The sequence below is a fragment of the Octopus bimaculoides genome, chromosome 17 (assembly GCF_001194135.2).
Source record: "Octopus bimaculoides isolate UCB-OBI-ISO-001 chromosome 17, ASM119413v2, whole genome shotgun sequence".
Classification (NCBI taxonomy): domain Eukaryota; kingdom Metazoa; phylum Mollusca; class Cephalopoda; order Octopoda; family Octopodidae; genus Octopus; species Octopus bimaculoides.
In genome coordinates, this window is record NC_068997.1 from 35,372,738 (window position 1) to 35,388,478 (window position 15,741).

Sequence of the window (15,741 nt, forward strand, 5' to 3'; positions counted from 1 at the left end):
GGGTGTGTATATGTATGTGCATATATGCATATATATGTGGGTGTATGTATGGATATGTGTATATGTATATATGTGGATGTGTGTATCTACTGGCTTATATGTATACATATGTGTGTATGTATGTCCGAGTGTGGGTATAGGCGTACCTGTGTACTTACAATCATCCATGGGAATGTTGTGTGCCTATAGATGTATATGCACATGAATATATGTGTGTGTGTATGCACATTTTGAGTGTGTATATATGAGGATGTGGGAGTAACTATCTTCTGCGTACTAGGGCTTCTGGTACTCAACAATATTCTTCCATGGTTTGGACGGTTTTATTCATCGATTGTTTGTTTGGTCAATTATTGTTTACTTATCTACTCATTTAAACCAATGTATTGATTAACTAGTTAGTTATGTAGGATATGGTATGGTGATGGTGCTGGTGGTGGCAGCAATAACAGTGATAATTAATTATTTAAGTAAGTTAACGGTAGTTAGGTAGGATACTCAAATCTTAGGGTCATCCCCATTCACTATTATCTCTATAGTAATTAACGCCCCATGTTTTAACCAAACAGTGGAAATAATGAAATACAATTACACGTAAATTCACTAAGTTTATAAATAACCACCATAATGGTTCATTAGTTGAGTGTATCTACTAAAAATAGAATACTTCTAAGCATGTATATATACATAAGGATAGTTATTTATTTTTATTTATTTATTTCTATCTGCATATAGACTTCTTAATAATCTATTCAATAACTCATCTAACCCTTGTATTGGTATATACACTCCATCTATATAAGTATATAGTGGAATGAAGGGATGTGTGCTTGTGTATGTATATGTGTATATACATATATGTACGAGTGTATATAGAAATATATAGCACGCGTGTGTGTGTGTAGGTGTACGTATGCATGCGCATCCTAACCCTCTTGACCGGTTGGCGTCTATCCAACCGTAGCTAAGCCTAGGTAGTTTTAAACAATAGTCGTCCAATTAGATGAGAGGAATTAACTGTAGAAATTAACCCTCCCCAAATAGCAGCAGAATCTCTCATACCCACTGAAAGGAACAACATGATCTTCTACGCAGAAAAATAACGGAGCACCACAAAGTTCGAAAGTTGGCATATTGTTGTTGTTGTTGTTGTTGTTGTTGTTATCATCATCATCATCATCATCATCATCATTATCACTATTATTATTGCTATTAGAGTATTAATAACTCCTCTGGAAAGAACTTCCACATAGACCCATCCACCACATACAGAACTGACACGCACGCACGCACTCAGCAAAAAAAAAAAATAAATAAACAGCCTTCAAAACACAACGAATAATGTTGGTGCCAGGGACCATGTACGTATGGGAATATCTGCGTATGCATATATGTATGTGTGTACGTAGGTGTGGGGGGATAGATATATATATATATGTATATTCCCCCTCAAATGTGGTGGCAGTGACTGTTGACGTACATCTGGACACACATATATATATATGCTTTTGAATCCTTTGATATCCAAGTATGGTTATGCACACAGACACAGACATGTGTATTGGAGTGTCTATAACTATTTGTATGACCTTTTTATGTGCCTTATATTTTTATATTTTCATTTTTCATTTATTTATTTTATTTTTACTGTATTCTTATTTTTATTTTTATTTTTTACTTTATATTTGTGTTGAATTTTTGTGAATCTCTGAAGAGGCCTAGCGAATCATGCATGTACCCCCATTTCAGCATTTCATCTGCTAATTACTCCGGCAGGAGCTATTCGGATAGAATGGGGCATGCCAACGCTAGGCCGAAACAGCTGTAAGTTTCTGTTTATTCTCAAATTCCTAATGTACTTTATATTTGTAACCTTGATTGTTAATATAACATGGTATGTCATAAGCATTTGTATATTGTGGTTTTTGTCATTTTAGTTACAAAATAAATTAATTAATTCAACAGAATACACTGTCTGCAAGTTGATGGGTACCGCATATTCTCCTCCATTTTCTAATTGCTGTATAAATTTAGGGTAAAATAACCCCCCTTTTACCCGCATCCACTTATTACACTTGGTATAACACTAATGTAACAATAATTGAGTACCCTCCCAGCAGTATATTGGATAGATACTATCCCTTAGTGGGTTGAATCCTCAACCCCTAACTCTCTTGCATTATATATATATATACACACACATGTATACATTTATAGGATGGCTGTATGGTTATGAAAATTGCTTCCCAATTACATGGCTTCAGATTCAATCCCACTGTGCACCACTTTCAGCAAGTGCTTTCTACTACAACCCCAGGTCAACCAAAACCTTGAAAACTGAAATAAGCCTATAGTGTATATGTTATCATGTAATATGTGTAAATATGTGTGCGTGCATGTGTGTGTGTGTGCATGCGTGTGTGTGTGAGTATTTGTGTGTCTACATACATATGGGAGGAGATGGGGCTGTGTATTTGTTTACATCTGCCTTCTGTTAAAGTTGCAAGTTACGAGTGGTATTGTTGTTGTCACTTCCGTCAACAAATCATCTGCTCACTTCATACCTTCCAAGACATGTGAAATAAGATACGCCTTACTTGAAAAGTGGGTAGTAGTTTGTGACAGGAAGGACAATTAGTTGCAAAACAGTGCCTGAATAATATATTCTCAACTGGGATCCATATGGCTCCTGAGGGTCCATATAAGATTTTGGGTGGGATCCATGCAAGAAAATAGAAAATTGGAGATTCACAAAAATATTTTAAGAGCCCCTGAAAAAATTTTGCTTTAGATGTATGTATTAGTATATATTGCAAGATACAGCGGGGTTTCTTTCTCTAACATTTTACATAGTTTAATCTACACAAGCTAATGTGTGAAAAAAAAGCATTTTGAACAAAGTTTCTATAAAACTACTTGAATGGCTATGGGGGTCCACAAGAATAAAGTAATAATCAAAGCAGTCCATGGATAAAAAATGGTTGAGAACCCCTCATCTAAACCATACTAAAATGGAAAAGTGAAAATAAAACAAAAAAATGAAAATGTGTGTGTGTGTGCAGGTGTATGTATATGGATATATGCATATACATACCTGTATCTCTTTCTCTCTCTTTAATATATAAATACATACACACACACACACACACACATATATATATATATATATATATATAGGCATTGGTGTGGCTGTCAGGAAGAAGTTTGCTTCCCAACTACATGGTTTGGGGTTCAACACCACCGTATGGTACCTTGGGCTAACTAATGCCATGTAAATGGATTTGGTATATAGAAACTGATAAAAGACAGTCGTGTGTGTGTGTGTGTTAGTGTCTCCTTGCCTTGACATCGCGTGATAGTTGTAATCAAATGTCACCATCATGCAAATGATGTCCTTTGTTTCCAGTCTTCTGTAAAAACATGTCTGGCCATAGGGAAAATATTATCATACTTAAAAACAGGTGAAGATTGGCCAGAGGAAAGGCATCCAGCAGTAGAAAATCTGCCTCAACAAATTCCATTCAATCCATGATAATTGCATGCTAAAACAATGATGATTATGTGATATATATGGTGAAGATAGTGATTCTGGATTGGTAAATCAAACATAAAGAGCTCTCTGCACTAAAAGTCTTGATGTAAATTTATGCCAGGGCACACATGAATCTTACATGTAACATGCAGTCTAGTACAACCTGTTGCATGGTTGGTCATCAGAGACTAAACTAGCTTCTCTTGTTGCCTAGTGAGGAAGGTTGTTAGAAACCTGACAGGTCACAATACCTTTTAAAAAGATGGATGGACACAACACAGGGTTAACAATTATCTAGTAATCATGCAGGGACATTGAAAACTCTTTGTGATGAACATGCATACTGCAAGATAACTGATAGACCCCTAGTTCTAGTTAATACATCTGTATAGAAGGAAGATATTCTTATGTAACAACCTGAGGATCATTCAGCATCTAGTCATTCCAGCCAAAGCAAGGTCACTGGGAGGAAAGCAATTCTAACTGAATATTGAGTACAATCTGTGCTTGCTTCACTTATGATAATCAATTTCACACACAGAAAATTCTTGGGAAACATACCATGAATCTCTCAAACGGTTTTGTGCAGTGGGAAGTAGTGGAAAATACAGACTTGACCAGGTACAAGTATGTTATTGCAAATCCACAAGTAGACATTATGACAATGGGGAAATTTGGCAACACATGAGCAGCTCTTCTCAGGGATAGCACTAACCTGTTAATCTGGAAGGACCTAGAAAAGGTGGTTGAAACAAAACTTGCATAATTCTGGAATTGGACAGCAAGCCAGCAGCTGCTGGTTGTTCTCTCTTTGCAAGATGGAAAAAACTTTTTTAAATGATCAAAAAAGAAACCAATGCTTAAAAAAAAAGGTCAAATAACGTAGAAGGAAAAATTCATGGATGAAAAACTTATCAGAATTTCAGATGTTGCTGATGCATATAAAAAGTTGGAAAAGACTCTAGTCACAATCAAATTTCAAAACCAGCAAAAAATTTCAATCGACCTAGGCATACGCGCTTAGCATTGGCACACAGAAATGTGAACAAAATATGCCAGACATCTACAATATCTGAAACATGTCCACCACCAGTACTTGTATCAACAACTAAAACCTCTTGGAATCTTTTGTATCCGATATAGAAGCAATACAACAAACTCACTTGTCAAGTGTGAAGCCTACATTATTGAAACAATGACTTAGATGGTCTGGTCACATCGAGCTGGAAATGGAAAGTGTCTGCAATACAAGCCAAGGAAGAAAGACAACAATAGTGAAAACTGTCAGTTGTTAAGACTCTCTAATACCTTTAGAGCATGCATACAGAACATTTATGTGTTATATCAAAGCGGTCTATACTCTTGCTTTATATGAGAATTACTCTTCTGTATCACATTCTTTAATTTTTGATTACTTGGAAAGAATTATTTACCTTGTTACCTTGTGAACAGACTAAACATACATACACACACTCACACTTATCCATGTATGTATTAAATATTAAAAGCTGCACCCTGTGTGGATTTTAAACCTAGCTCCTGTGGAGGGCTAATTAGGCCTGTGGCCCAAAACTAAGGAGAACCAAACAGCATCACTATAATACGTCTATAATGACTATATGCCCTGGTTTGATGAGAGGTGAATTATGATGGAGGAGAATTAATTCTGTAATTCTATTGTTCCAGTCCCAAGTCGAAGGAGAGAGAGAGAGAGAGAGAATGTCAGTGAGGGTAAAGCAGAAGGAGAAAGAAAAATATTTGATAAAAGGACAGAGAACTGAACTGAAAGTGTTCCCCAAAAGCCTTTTGGATTTTACCTGATATAAGGGCAAGGAGCATACTAAGGGAAGATGGAGCTTTGAAGATAGAGTATCTGAGTATGAATGTTCTCTCATGTATATGGGATGGGGAGGTGAAATTTCTCATCTTAGCATTAAGATGGTTTCCACTAATTCCTGATGATTACCTTTTTTTCTGATATGCAGAGCTAGCATCTCTTAATGGCATTCTTGTATGGTCAAGACTTTTTGGTAATCTTTTAGTTGATATCAATATCTGCACCATTTTCTTTTAATTGCCATCTGTAGCTTGCAACTTTGTATTGTGTGGTTGAGGAATTTCCACTTGAAAGATTTTTCAAGCAATGTGGTGTAGCATTTTAGCTTGGTGTTCTGATTCCCATCCATAGATTTGACCCCTGCATCATAAATGATAACTCTGTGTTACATGATACATTCAGAGGGCATGTCATAAACTTCCTTCTTGATCATCAAACCTCAGTAGTAGGACTGAGTTTTTATGAGATAATTACTATCATGAGACGGGAGCAGCTATGTAAATGCATACATGCATACATACATACATAGTAAAATAAATGGGATTGATTATATTCCAATAATAGTTCATAACAAACTACAATATAAATATACTTATTGTGTATTTCATTAATACTGTTACAAACAAAAAAAAATTATATTCAGATAATTTCTCATTCATATATGATTTGAATTAGAACATCACTCTCTGGTTTTGCAAGTGAAAACAAAAAATATAATTCTCTGTGGTCATGTGACTGTTTAAAGTGTAGGCAGTGTGATTTTGGCATGCTTTTTACATGGTGGTGAACTATAAATACTACTATTGAACATGTAGTGAGTGAGTCTGTGCTGGAAGCTAATGTGTACATGAGGTTTGAAGTCTGCTGGAAGACAATGTGTGATGTTGATGAGTTCATGCTGGAAAACAATATGAATGGTTTATGTAGTAGTTGGTGCCATGCAGTCGATGTGAGGCAGCTGCTGAGTGTGATGGTGCCGGGCAATTTCATGTGGAACAGTTGACACAGTATTTGGCGTCAAGGAAAACAGTAATAAGTTGGTTCAATGCAACAGTGAATGTGAGTCAGTAAATGCGAACCGTGGTGCCTTTGTAAGGTGGATGGTTTTGAACTTGCTGCGAAAATAGTCAGTGTAAACTTGGCAACATGAAAAATGCAGAGTATGAAGTTGGTACCAGACTAAAGTGAATTTGGAAGTAACAACAGAGTTCAGTCAGAAAAAAAAAAGATGAACGCTAGAAAAGACTGGTGAATAAAAGAGCTCACCAAAAAAATCTACATATTTCAGAAGTAAATGAAAGAACACTAAAAAAACTCTCTAAAAAACTGTCTATTTATTCCATAAATGTTTATTTGCCTCTTAATTAAAGTTCTTTTATTTTGGTTATATTCAATAGTTTTGTTTGTTATTTTCAACTCTTCTGACTTCTTTGACTACTGCTTCTTCTGATCTAAGCAAGCTGGTTTGCTGAGCTCGCCTGCACAGTTTTCTGACTTACAGACACAGACTTTTGGAGCCTGTTGGTGGTGTCAGGAGGTTGCATATGGAGTAAAAATATCTATTTTTGTACTATCCATTTGTACTACATGAACAAGAAAGAATAAGAGATGTTTAGAGGAAATTGTTGGCACTGTAGGAAGTCAGGACATAAGTAGCAAGATTGCTAGAGCCTGAAGAGAGAGCAAAGGCAGGATGGTAATAAAAAGTTCACACTTAGGAAGGAGTGCAGGACATGTGGTGAAAAGGGACATCTCAGTTTTGACTGCCCTACATGAAAGAAGGATAGTAGGAGGAAGGTAACAGAAGATAAAGGAGTGTCGAAAAACTAGAAGGGGTTGGTATTAAGGGGCAACTACCAGCTGAATATTTCAAAGAAACTCCACCTCTGAGAGAATGTAAAAGGACTGTGAGGGGCAGATTGACAGCCAGAAGTGTTCCCTTGTGATTGATTGATTCAGCCTCAGAGCAGACTTTTGTGAGACCTGAGATGTTACAGCATCGAGACCTACCAGAGCCACCACAGCAGTTGTGTGGTGTTACCAGGCATTGTACTGAACTGAAGGAACCAATTGATGTCCTGATTGAAGTTGCAGGACAACAGGTCATGCTTCCAGTCTATGTGGTGGAGATGGAGGATCCTTGTCTCTTAGGTCTGGACTACTTGGTGTCTATGGAGTGTCAACTGGACTTCTGTTCCATGAAGCTTTGGGTGAAAGGAAAATCAGTCCCTGTCAAGGTGATAAAGTGGACCATTGCTGGTGGTGAAGTGAAAGTGTTATGGACGACAGTGATACCACTGAGATCGGAACTACTACTCCAGTGCGGTATGAAACATAATATTGACAAAAGAGATTGTTGCCCAATTGAACAACCAGCTTGGAGGATAGTGCCAGCACAGCGTAAAGAAATGGAACGTTCTGAGAGAGAAGTTAATACAGAAAGATGTTTGAAAAATAAAAATGAGTCAGAATTACAAAATGTTTGTCAAAACTTTGTAGAGGAGACTAAATCTTTCCATGATGTCAAAGAAAAACATACAGTGTTTGCAGGAACATGGTAGGATAAACTTGAACCAGAAAATAGATCTTTTAATGAAAGAAAATGAGAAACTAAAAGAGCAAGTGTTCTCACTGAACGGTGACAACAGCTGACTGTCAGAAAGTAAATTTCAGCTGATACAGGAAATGAACAAACTAAAGGTGAATATGTTACAAAGAAAAAAAAGAGAGGCTAGGAAAATTAACAAACTAAAGGTAAATATCTTACAAATATTTTACATGTGTAAAAGGATTACTGTAGAAAAAAGGAAATGCATTCCAACTCAGAAGATTTTGGATTGAAATTGCAGTTTAAGATAGAAATTATTACACTATGGTGGAAGTAAAGAAGCTTCAATTCACAGAAAATAATTATCAGAAGTTATAAATTCAAGACAACAAAATGTTTAGGATGGAGGTAGAGTTACGAACAAAAAGAATTTATTTTCAGATAATTTCTTGTTCAAACAATGTGGATTAGAAGACTGCTCTGGTTTTGCAAGCAAAGACAAAAAAGATAATTCTTTGTGGTCATGTGACTGTTTAAAATGTAGGTGGTATGATTTTGGCACGCTATTTACTATAAATTAAAGTTCTTTTAATTATATTCAACAGTTTCGTTTGTTATTTTCAACTCGTCTGACTTCTTTGACAACTGCTTCTTCTGCTCTAAGCAAGCTGGTGTGCTGAGCTCGCCTGCACAGTCTTCTGAGTAAGGCGGTTGCATGCAGAGTAAAAATATTTATTTTCGTACTATCTATTTGTACTACATAAACTTCTTAGTGAGCCATCACAGCAAAAGTGAAGAAGACGATTGTCTTGCCAGAGTCACATAAAAGGCACTTGTGCCAGCTTTATGTAAAAGCATTCATGCCAGTGTCACATTAGAAGCACCCATCACTGGCCAAGCAGTCCAACCCATGCCAGCATGGGAAACAGTTCTCCTCACTCTTGAATACAACTGAGATACTTAAACCTCTCCATGTTTCAATGATGTTCACTAACACACACATATAATCATCAACATATAACATCTGTTTTCCATGCTAGCATGGGTTGGACAGCTTGACAGGATCTGGCAAGGCCACAGGCCATACCAGATTTCATAGTCTGTTTTGGCTTGGTTTTTATGGCTGCATGCTCTTCCTAACACCAACCACTCCACAGGGTATAAGGGGTGCTTTTTACAGGGTACCCACACCCATACCAATGCTTTCTACATAATACCTTGGTTTTTGAATATCAATTCTGGTGTGTTGGGCAAATCTTCTCAAGTACAGCAATGCATCATCTATCTCTACACCTCTTTATACAGATTTCCTCATCCAACCATATCACATGACCAATCTAGCACAGTCTCCTCTGCCTCTAATTTCTTTTATGCCCAACTTCTCTCTCAATACACCAATGCTCTGTTGCCCATGCACACTGCTACCGTACATACCAGTTTCATCCCTCTCCAGCCTTTGCATGTCCTCTGCATCCAGTGTCCATGTTTCACTATCACACAGAATTGCAGTTCATACACATGCATCATACAATCTTCCCCTCACTCAGAGAGAGAGAGAGAGAGAGAGATCTTTGGTTGCCAAAAGAGGTAAAAGCTCTCTGAATTTCTCCATCCTATTCTTATTCTAGCAATTGCATTCTTTGTACAACCTCCTCAACTGTTAATAAGGTCACCTAGGTAACAAAAATTATCTACAACTTCCAGAGAGCCACCAAGACATTTAAAGAAATCACTTTCCTGTGTTACTGTGCTCTTTATGGCTTTATATATCTTCCACATACAAACATTACTTTCTCTGATAACATTCCTACAATTCCACTGCACCTTTTGTATGTCCATAGCTTGCACTGGATACACTGAAAGGAAATTCTGCCTACACCCTTCCTACATACCAAGCAGGGCCATTTACTGGAAGGGTGAAAGGTCCTGTCTGATTTCTTTCTCACTAGGACCTTCATCTTTGCTAAGTTTATTTTAAAACCCTTCGATTTCAGGTTCTGTTTCCACATATCACTATCAGTTTCTCCTGTGTTCATAAGCACATTGTGCAGTAAGTTGATGCCAATAGTTTCTGTTGGTTGCAGTTTTCTTAATATCTAGTCATGTGATATTGGCCTCTCATGTCAGTGATGAATGTTCTGCACCATGTAGTTTTTGATCTACTCTTTCTTTTTCCCCTCTAGTGGTGTCCATTAGGAAGTTGTTTTACAATGGACATTGTTCTGGTAAGCAAAGTATATGACCTGCTAGTTTTAATCTTCATTCTGTGATGATTTTGTTAAGTGCTCTTGTGTTTGTTCTCTTCAGATTGTTTTTCTTCTTTATTGGTTACATGTCTTGCCAGTATGTTCACAAGATCCTTCTCAAGCATCTTTGATGAAATACATCTAGATTTCTGTTTTAGTGAGTTGATTAGTGTAGTTCTGGCCCTGGTAAAATTACAATTTCTTGGTTCCAATGAGTCAGGTATAAAAGCAGAAAGAAACAAAAAAAAACTGAGTTGCAATTGACTGCCACACTTTATTCAACTGCTAAATGAATTAGTACAGAAAACGTTGGTACATCTTGAATGATACTACCAGAAGAAAATATACATATTGGTTTCTCATGCAGTTGGAAGTTGGTGATGTGTGCTTAACCAAACAGAACACACAAGCACATCAAGGCTATCAGTAAAATAACTCTCCTCTCTCCATTCTGACCTCCTTCGTGTCTTCCCACCACAATAAAGGAAAGTGGGGGGAAAAAAATTTATATTTTAGCATACAAGTGGGCTCCAGCAAACAAACATAATTTTCCTGTGCTAGGCTGGTCTGTCATGTGATGGGACTGGATAACCCATGTAAAACCAGAAAGACTCGATTGATGTATATGCCATCATGTGACCACTTGTAGAAAACATGCGTATGAGCCAATATCTGGGTATTCAAGGCTAGACAACCAAATAACAGCTAAACATACTTCTGCTACACTGTCAATTTTCATGATGCTCTTCCATGTCTTAGTAGCATGAAGAATTGTAGATAGAACTATGCTATTAGAGAACTGAATCTGTGTGAGCCAATGGTATTGAAGGACTTGATAGCGTGAATTCTCTGGAATTTTCGTTTATTTTCTTAAATGAGTTGTCAATTGCCTTTGAAGTCCTATATCTCAAAGGAAAGGTCACTCTTCAGAGTGAAGCAAAAATATAAAAATTTTGAAAAAATTGTCCGAGTCGTAAATTTTGTTGTATAAATCACAGGAATACTAAAAAATTTTGGGAAGGGAACAAACTTATTCGTTTCCCCCACGAGGTGTGGGAATCTGAGACAAAGTTATTGCAAATCTCCGCCCGGGATGAGGAGTTAGTCCATTAAATCGAAACCAGTACTTGACTATATTACTTTATTTGTTTAAGAGGAACGACATGATTAAATCAACGGCGATCTATTCCTGGAATATGCATGTTATTTGGCTCTAAGTCAGATTTCATAGAGCAGATATATTATCAAAGGCGTCCTAACAGTCCCCATCCCATCCAATTTCTTTCTTTCTTTTGTTTTTGTATTTTCTTTCAATTGAGGGGTATCTTGGGCTACATCCTGTAATTTGTTGTTCATTTCATTGGAAACTGTAATTTTGGGGAGGTTTAGCTGCTATTTCGAACAAATTCAACGACCATATACAAGCCTCCTGGTTGGCTCAAAGTTATGTTCTCGTGACACAGACACCACTACCACCATTTGATATCTCTGTGAAGTCGCACAACCTTCTAGAAATAATATCGAATACATCTCCATCAAATAACATTCTATTGTCTTAAGAGGAGAAGGGCACGTTAAATTAAACGGCCTTGAATGCACTGTACCTAAATAAAAGCCGGGATATAACATCTGGAACGTCTTCCATCATATGTATATACAATCAAAGATGACATAGAGATAAATAACAACAACAGCACTCGACAGGGATAAAATTGAATTGTCGAATGACATTTTGTCTTATCATTCCTAACAGCAAAACAGACATAAGTAAACTTACCTCCGCTGCAGAAAGAAGTCGGTGTTGAAATCGGCGGTGTCAGAGAAAATAAAGTTCCCTTTGAAGTTTACGTAGAGAAATTGCTCTGACCTATATATTGTTGTCAGATCCAAGTCAATCCTGATTCAGAAGCTCTATAGTCAAAGTTGTTCCTATCTCATTGCATGCCCAGGACACGTTATCTAACTCTGAAGGGCGGAAAGGTTGGATCTTTACCCTTTGAATGGCACATCGAGAAATTATTTTTTTGTAACTAAACACTTTCAAACTTCGGACACTGATAGAATGTGTCATATGAAACATCTTTTACACTTAGTGATGTTGCGAAAACTTTATATTTTCAAAGTTATTTCGTGTTAAAGTTGTCTTATTTAGGTAATTTCAACCAATCAATGACGTGTAATCAGCTGAAAAAAATTGCTGCTGCTGTTTGTTAACAACAACTTCCTGCGGTGTATATTTCGTTTGTCACTGTTATTTATGACATATTTCACCTCAGTTACGTTTGTATGAATAAATGAGTGTATCTGAAGCATGTTTACTTCATGCCACCACCACAATCGTTAGTACATTTCTACTGCTTTTAGTTTCTGTTTTCCTGTTTTTCAGCTACTATTTTCGGAAAGATGTTTTTGCCCCCTCCCCATCCAATTTCTTCATTTTCTCACATTTTTCCGTAACTCTAACCATAAAATCCCAACCTTAACCCTAACCCTAAAACCCTAAAGCTAAAACCAGTACAAACGCACGAACGATGTCATAAATAACAGTGACAAATGAAGTATACACCGCCGATAGTTGTTGTTGACAAACAACGACAGTAATTTTATTCAGCTGAATACACGTCATTGATTGGTTGAAATTACCGAAATACGACAACTTTAACACGAAATAACTTTGAAAATATAAACTTTTGTCAACATCAGGTGCAGGAGTGGTAAGTAGCTTGCTTACCGACCACATGGTTCCGGGTTCGGTCCCACTGCGTGGCATCTTGGACAAGTATCTTTTACTATAGCCTTGGGCTGACCAAAGCCTTGTGAGTGGATTTGGTAGATGGAAACTGAAAGAAGCCCGTCGTATATACGTATATATATATATATGTATATATATATATATATATATATATATATATATATATATATATATATATATATATATATATGTGTGTGTGTGTGTGTGTGTGTCTGTGTTTGTCCCCCTAGCATTGCTTGACAACCGATGCTGGTGTGTTAATGTCCCCGTAACCAAGCGGTTCGGCAAAAGAGACCGATAGAATAAGTTCTAGGCTTACAAAGAATAAGGCGGTGCTCCACCATGGTCGCAGTCAAATGACTGAAACAAGTAAAAGAGTAAAAGAGAGAGAGTATCACTAAGAGTAAAAGATGCTTTATATGACACATTCTACCAGATTCCGAAGTTTGAAAGTGTTTAGTTACAAAAAATTAATTTCTCGATGTCCCGTTCAAAGGGAAAAGATCCCATATGTAATTACTTCTAATGTTCTATTTAAGAGATATGGTGGAGTTGGGGGTATTATTTATAAATACAAGCGAAGGGAGGTAACTCTAGATTTAAACAGCTCAAACAACTTAATCAGCCAACCAATTAATTAATTAATCACTCAATCAATCCAATTCTTGGTTACATAATGACGTTGCACATCATCGTCAATAAACATATAAATAGGCACAGGAGTGGCTGTGTGGTAAATAGCTTGCTTACCAACCACATGGTTCCAGGTTCATTACTACTGCGTGACACCTTGGGCAAGAGTCTTCTACTATAGTCTCGGGCCGACCATAGCCTTGTGAGTGGATTTGGTAGACAGAAACTGAAAGAAGCCCGTCATATATATGTATATATATGTGTGTGTATATGTTTGTGTGTCTGTGTTTGTCCACCCCAACATCGCTTGACAACCGATGGTGGTGTGTTTACGTCTCCGTAAATTAGCGGTTCAGCAAAAGAGACCGATAGAATAAGTACTAGGCTTCCAAAGAATAAGTCCTGGGGTTGATTTGCTCGACTAAAGGTGGTGCTCCAGCATGGCCGCAGTCAAATGACTGAAACAAGTAAAAGAATAAAAGAATATACCTATGCATATATAATACATATATACATGCACACACACATATATATATATATATGACCATATATATATATACATACCCACCTACACATATATATCCCCATACACATAATTATGAGCAGAAAACAACCACATATACATGTTTATCTTAACATACATACATGTGTGTGCATGCATAAACATATACATACATAATACATAATTGCTTGCACAAACACATACCAGAGAATTTACACATAATATAAGTAACCCTTATAAGGGAAATAACAAGACTTTATGGCAAATAATCCCTTTTGCTATGGAACTCAAAAATAACATAATAAAACCAATTTTCAGTTTAATTAATAAACATTTTGCAAAAGGAAAAAACAAATATTGGAGGATAATTAATAGCAAAACAATAAGAATAGGATATAGTCTAACACATAACCTAGCTACCAGATTCAAGGGTGTAGAATTTATGGAGCAAATGATAGGTCTTTGTTGCATAGTCTTTGTTCATCCATAACTGACTTGTGGTTTAGGAGTTCATAGAAGTGTTCGATCCAGCAACCTGTGATTTCTGTTGATTTAGTAAATAGAGTGAAAGACTCCTTGGAAAGCAAAGGAGCTGATGTGGAGCTCTTAGGCACATAAACTTGCTTCATAAGATGGTAAAGCTTCTTGCTGTTATTTGTATCAGCAGCAGCCTGAACACCATGAGCAAGATCCTCCCACCAAGTGTTCTGCATCTTCCTAAGAGATTGCTGCAGTAGTGATTTTACACTGCTATAGTGAGCAAGTGCTAGATTTTATTGCACAGCAGAAAGTCCTCTGTGTAGCAATACATTGTGGGCATGGCGCTTTTCAGCCAACAATTGCTGAACTTCAGCATCATTTTCATCAAACCAGTCCCTGTGTCTGGTTGCTTCATATCCCAGTGTTTCAGCAGCACATTGAAGAACCTGGTCTTGAAAATCTTCCCATGCTGCAGTATTTTCAATGCTGGACAAGCGACTCTGAAGCTCTTTCCTCAACACAACATCATATACCTTGTGGATATTCAGATGCTCAGGAATGCTGACTGACCTCCTTCACTCTTTCACTCTAATCATCATCCGGAACTTTGCTTGCACCAGGCTGTGGTCTGTCCAGCATTCCGATCCATGAAAGGACTTGGCATTACAAATGTCATAGATGTCACGCTTGTGGATGATGAAATAATCTAGCAAGTGCCAAACTTTAGACCTTGGATGCACCCACGTTGTTGTGTGATCACCATGTTCTTCGCAGAGCTCCAGCAGCATGAGACCATTGCTATTCATTTTCCTTACTCCAAAATGCCCTAGGGAATTCCATGTTTGCCAGTCTGTTGCAACCCTGGCTTTGAAATCTCCCAGTAGATCCAAATGATATTGGAATTCATACACAGAATATAGAAAACTTGTGGATGAGATTGAAAAGAAAAGTTTGGTGGCAAGTTGGGACATCGGATGAATTATTTTCATCTTATCTACATGAATTTCTATGGCGGAATTCAATCCCAAAAGAAAAAAAACATTTGTTTATTTTTTTGGCTGCCATTGCTGAAGTGCATAATGTTGAGTAGGTGAATTTCTAGAACTGCATGCTGACCTTTGAATAAATATCTAATAAATATCTTTAGAAAAAAAAACAAAAAAACACGTGTGTGATTTATTTATAAACAGCTAAAAAAGAAAACGGATAAT

At 37.0% G+C, this 15,741-nt stretch overlaps 2 protein-coding genes across 4 annotated transcripts in view; one reads left to right on the forward strand and one right to left on the reverse strand.

Moving 5' to 3' along the window:
* LOC106881990 (peroxisome biogenesis factor 10) overlaps positions 1-12,285 on the reverse strand; it is a 76,197-nt gene extending 63,912 nt beyond the window's left edge. The window contains exons 1-2 of one of the 3 annotated variants that reach the window (XM_052974166.1): positions 11,941-12,281; positions 4,696-4,772 (exon numbers count right to left, since the gene is read on the reverse strand). The gene's annotated coding sequence lies outside the window, so the exon portion shown is untranslated. Of the gene's footprint in view, positions 1-4,695; positions 4,773-11,940 lie in introns of all 3 variants that reach the window. The other 2 variants (XM_052974168.1, XM_052974165.1) reach the window with 2 other exon arrangements.
* A 194-nt stretch (positions 12,286-12,479) lies between these two features.
* LOC106877567 (centromere protein N-B-like) overlaps positions 12,480-15,741 on the forward strand; it is a 136,755-nt gene continuing 133,493 nt past the window's right edge. Inside the window, exon 1 of the mRNA XM_052974164.1 lies at positions 12,480-12,877. The gene's annotated coding sequence lies outside the window, so the exon portion shown is untranslated. The remainder of the gene's footprint in view (positions 12,878-15,741) is intronic.